Raw genomic sequence first — 5,481 nt, forward strand, 5'->3', positions numbered from 1 at the left:
CTGACCAGCTGCATTGGGAAAATGGAGTCCAAGAGACTTTGTTTTTGCCTTTCTTGCTGCCTCCCTATGCTTTCAGCCTTGCATATTCAAAATGGAAGTACAATGGGCACCTTATTACCTTGTCTTACTTCCAATAACACTAGAAATGCCCCAAGTAGGGGAAAGCTTTGTTGATGCTCTGGAAAAACATACCAAACTCTGAACTGAGAATTCTATTTGTTACGTTACACACTTTATCATGTTCTAATTTTTTCAATAAACTTGTTTCATTTCAATAATATTTAAGATTAAAGTTTTAAAAATTATTTTTTAATATAGTGGCAAACAAAATTTTAGTACATTGGAAATTTAAATGTGGAATGGCTACATGAAAATAATAAAACCATCTGTAGAAAAAAATGGATAGGATTATGCTTAAAGAAATAGCAGGAAGCTCTCTTTCTGCTACCATCTTGGTTCCTCATTCTCGGCACAAAATGCCCAGTGAAGCCACAGAAATCATCCCTGCTACAGCAGCAGGAGTTGCCCCAGCCTCATGCTGAGACAGGGTCCGGAACAGAATCTGACAGTGATGAATCAGTATCGGAGTTTAAGGAAGAAGATTCCACATAGGCAACCACACAACAAGCCCGGCTGGCACCAGCTGCTGAAATCAATGAAGAACCACTCAGTAAAGTGAAACAGAGCCAGAGTGAAAACAAGGCATAGAAGGCTATGTCCAAACCAGGTCTTCGACAGGTTACAGGGGTTACTAGGGTCACTATCCAGAAATCTATATCTTTTTTGTCATCACAAAATCAGATGTCTACAAGAGCCCAGCTTCAGATACCCAAATAGTTTTTTTTTGGGGGGGGGGGGGCAAGATCAAGGATTTATCTTAGCAAGCACAGCTAGCAGTTGCTGAGAAATTCAAAGTTCAAGGTGAAGCTGACTCAAACATTCAAGAAAATACACAAGACTCCAATTGTACAAGAGGAGAGTGAAGAGGGAGAGGTTGATGAAACAGGTAAGAAAATTAAGGACATAGAATTGGTCATGTCACAAGCAAATGTGTTGAGATCGAAGGCAGTTCGAGCTTGAAGAACAACAGTAATAATATCGTGAATGCTATTATGGAATTAGCAATGTAAACATCTAAAAACAAGGACTCTTCTGGTGTTTCAAAAGAGTAACTACAGCGTGGTTTGAAATTTGTACTGTTTCTATCATTAATAAAGTTATGGCTTCTTGTGGGATGGAAAAAAAAAGAAGCAGCAGGAATAAAAATTTTTCCAAATGAAGATAAATATACTAGAACAATTGGTGAGAAAGTGCACTAATTTTATTAAAACATAATAAACATTATATTTGATATAATCTAAATATCAAATTGAAAAAATATTGAAGAGGGTCTAGATCTTCTTATTGAATTGATTTACTTCAGAAATGTTATAATATTTGAATATGCTGAAAATTCTCTTGCATTTATAGAAGTGCTCTGATTTTCTCATTATCATGAAAACTATTCCAGTTCCATTGATCATGGACACCAATCATAAGCCCTTGAAACAACCTCCCAGGTATTTCTATGAGATAGTGATTATACTATAGATGCTCATGCACATACACAGATATTATAACTTGAAACAGACAATTTCCTCATGATATACTAATTATTATTCAAACTGATTCCAAGTCACATGTTCAACTAAGTAAGGATACCTGTGTTCTAGGTCCTTGGGAAACCCTGCAGAAACTTGAGTCTAAGGAATTTCAGCATCTCCTCACCACTCTGAGTTAACCATTTATTTTACGGCTAACTGCCTCAAGTTTGTTTTGCAGATACAGCATTAATGTAGCAGAGTGAGCTTTTAGATAAAAATACTGTTCTATAAATCAGTATCAGATATTTTAGTACCAATCCTGCTTCTTATTAGTTGTGTGAAGCACAGATCCAGTTGTCCCATGTTCATGTGTCCTATTATTGTCCAAGCAACCCTTGGGTAATCATATCATCCCCTACATCTCAGTCCAATACATTTCTGGGAGGAGATGAGAATTGGCTTCAGCTTCTACCCACTGTCGGGACCTGGACTCCCTCCCAAGGCCATTCCCTTAACTAGCCCATGTGGCTCATGCTCTTCTTTGGTAAACATTGCAGGATTCTGTTCCCTGGCAACACTTTCTGGGCTACTGCTTTCACTATTGTCCTGATGTTGGCACATTTCTTTGCATCTCCAGCCACAATGTGTTCCTGAACTTTGTTGTACTAACCCCTCAATAGAAAACAGTGATGTGATAAAAGTGTTCCTTTTTAATGATAGCCTTTTGGCCTCCGATACAACTATTATTAAATGATTCCTCACATTATTGAAAAGTTCCCTTGTTGAGGGCAGGCACCAAATCTATCTTGTTGATATCTAGGACACTTCCTGCACATAGTAAGTCTTTGATAATATTTGTTCAATGCATATTCCAGGTCCCTCTCAAGGACTGGCTAGAGAGTATTTAAATAACGCTGACTTTAAAAATTTCCTTTCTGGTGGGCTTCCAGTCCAAGCAAGATGCCATAAATTTGTATCTCCTGTTCCTGCTAATAAGCAAAGCTATAAACCCTGGAAGTAATGAGAGAAGCAACAGGAGAGCTCTGAAAGGTGAAAGGGAAAGGCAGATCAGCTAGGGACCCAAGACCCAAGGAACAACACAGTGGCTGGGTATCTTATGATCCTCCCTTCTCAGCAAAAGAAGGCAACCCAGACCCTATGTTTCTCAAGCCCCAAACTAGTGACAAATGATGTCCCAGGTAGGGTCATTCCTCCCTGGATCAAATGGGAGTCCCTCAAAAAACACCAGACAGGCCAAAGGCATTGGCAAGGGGATAGGACAGCAGCTCTTATGACAATAAGTGGCCCTGAGGAACTATCCTTCATCCCTGTGAGCTGAAAACTTCCTTTTCCTACCTAGAGGCACAGGTGGCTTGGATTGGGGAAATGCCTTTTTTCCCCACAGGTGGCAACAGCAGGGATCAGTGGAAAGTCTAGTGACATCAGAGGAATAGAGCAGACCAAAATAGCACAGCAAAGACTCTGAAAATTAAATTGTCATTGGAACCACACTCTACAAGTAACCAGGACCTATATGCTAAACCTAAGCAGAGTGATTGCCTGCCAAACTAGAAAGAATTTCCCAGCACAAGAATTTCTACTAAAATTTCCCAGCACAAGAGCCCAAATAACCAGAATACAATGAAAAATCACCTGCCATACTAAGAGTCTGGAAAACCACAATTTGAATGAGAAAAGACAAGGAAATGACATCAACATTGAGATGAATCGGATGTTGAAATTATCTGACATGGATTGTAGAGCAGCCACCCTAAAAATGCTTCAATAGACAATTATGAATTCTCTCTCTTGAAACAAATGAAAATATAGAAAAACTCAGCAAATAAATAGAAGTTAAAAAAGAACCAATTGATAATAGAAAACCAAAAAATACAATTACCACTAATCAAAAAGATCACTGGATATGCTCCATCATGGAGTGGAGAAGACAAGATAAAAGCAGTAAAGTTGAGAAGATAAATAAAATTCATCAAATATTAACAACAACAACGACAAAGATTGAAAAGAACAACATTTTCCCTGGTGATGAAGAAGGACCTCTTGTTTTGCTATGCAGTGAATTGTTTCCCTTCCTGTGGCCTTAATCCCCACCCCGTCCGGCTAAATTTCATCTCCCCTTTTTGTCATATCAGTATCAGAGGAACCTAGCTGTCAGTTCCCAAAGCTTTCGTCAAGCGCTCTGGGACTCTAAGAAAAAAGGAAATTTTGTAACCTGTTTTGAGCCTCACCTTGGGTAATCACTAATCAGAGTCACTCTCTCCATTCTTCCACCTCCCGGCCATCAGATATTTCTCATGGTTCCTTATTTAAAATAGCATTGGGCTGCCTCCTCAGGATTCAGAAGCAGTCTCCTAGCTGGAATCTATTTATGACAATTCTTTGAACTCCAAAAGAAGTTAGTTCTGTAAATTTGAAAAGTAAATATTTAAATCTAAATATACAAACCTTTATTAAGGTAATACTATAAATTAGTTAGCTATTCTTTATATAAAGTGAAAAATGAAAAATATACAAAAAGAGACACTAAAAAACATATCTTTTTAGATACAAGTCTCATTCTTTTCAAAGTAAACCTTAACTTTTATCAATGACTTTTTAATCTTTGGTTTTCTTTGTTACCTTTAAAAAGAATATAAATCTTGCACTTCTGGTATTCTAGATGTTCACAATTATGTTTGCTGCTTCAATTTATATGTTCTAGTTTGGGGTCAGTTTCCACATCTAAAGCCTTACTTTGGCTGTTTCAGATGCTTCGTAACTTTAGGTTTTCAGAGTTTAGACTGGATGTCTGTTGTTAACTAACTTGCTCTGGCTAATTACTTGCATATTCTAGTTTCCCTAGCTATCTATGCCTGAATACTCCATAATCCCTAGGATCCGAATTCTTGGCACGTCTCTCACTTGTCACATTTGGCTTTCCTCTGTCATGAAGTTTAACTGCTAAAGCCTCTCCCTTCTGTCCCTCTCTTCGTATCAAGAAAATAACAATGGAAAACGACTCAAATCACAAAATGTGACTCCTGCCACTTCCTTCCCCCAGACTCCTGATAAACTCATTATGGTTACACACACACACACACACACACACACACACACACACAAGCAACAAGTGTTTATGGTGTTCTTGTCAAGGTATAGGTCTATTGAGAAAAGGGAGTTAGCAGCAACATGCTTAAGCATCTCCCCCACTGAGTACCTCTTCCCATCTGATCCCATCTGATAGGTTATGTGTTCATTATACTTTGTATATTATTTTTCCTGCAATTAAATCTGAGCTCATAGACCTTTTTGTGTGTCCATGTTTAAGCTCTTTAAATCCACCTCCCACCCAAGTCTCAGTTTATCCATCCGTAAAATAAGACATATATTAGTACCTATATCATGATTCTGTGGTAAGGATCAAGTCTATAACACAGCTCCTGGAATACAGAAAGCACTTGATAAATGTCAACTCTTACCACTCTTCTTATTTCTATTACTAAAATAAGTTGTTCTCGTCTCCTTTATCTATTAAATTATACATTCCATGAAGGTAAGGCAGTCTTATTCATCTCTGTATACCATTTCAGAAGGGTTTACCTGAAGTGGATTGACCCTATTTCATGGTTGCTGCTATTGCCACCAGACATTATCACTGCCACAGACTGCTATTGCCACCACTGTCATTATCGCCACCATCATCACCCCTTCAATCAGAACTTTCAGCTATGTGAAGCCGGTTAGGAATCTGTATGACATCATTTTATTTCTGTTCCTGTATTTTATCACTGGGAGAGAGCACATAGACTTGAGAAGTAGTCATAGGTAAATGCTTCTCGTACAATTATTCTACCAAGACTAGCACCCGGCCCCTCGAACTGAAGTACATGTAGTAAAT

General features: G+C 38.2%; 1 pseudogene; it reads left to right on the forward strand.

The window, feature by feature from the left end:
• The first annotated feature begins 476 nt into the window (after window positions 1-476).
• LOC107500702 lies at window positions 477-1,130 on the forward strand (annotated as a pseudogene).
• The last annotated feature ends 4,351 nt before the right edge of the window (window positions 1,131-5,481 follow it).

This window comes from Rousettus aegyptiacus, unplaced genomic scaffold (genome assembly GCF_014176215.1).
Source record: "Rousettus aegyptiacus isolate mRouAeg1 unplaced genomic scaffold, mRouAeg1.p scaffold_m13_p_1, whole genome shotgun sequence".
Taxonomy (NCBI): domain Eukaryota; kingdom Metazoa; phylum Chordata; class Mammalia; order Chiroptera; family Pteropodidae; genus Rousettus; species Rousettus aegyptiacus.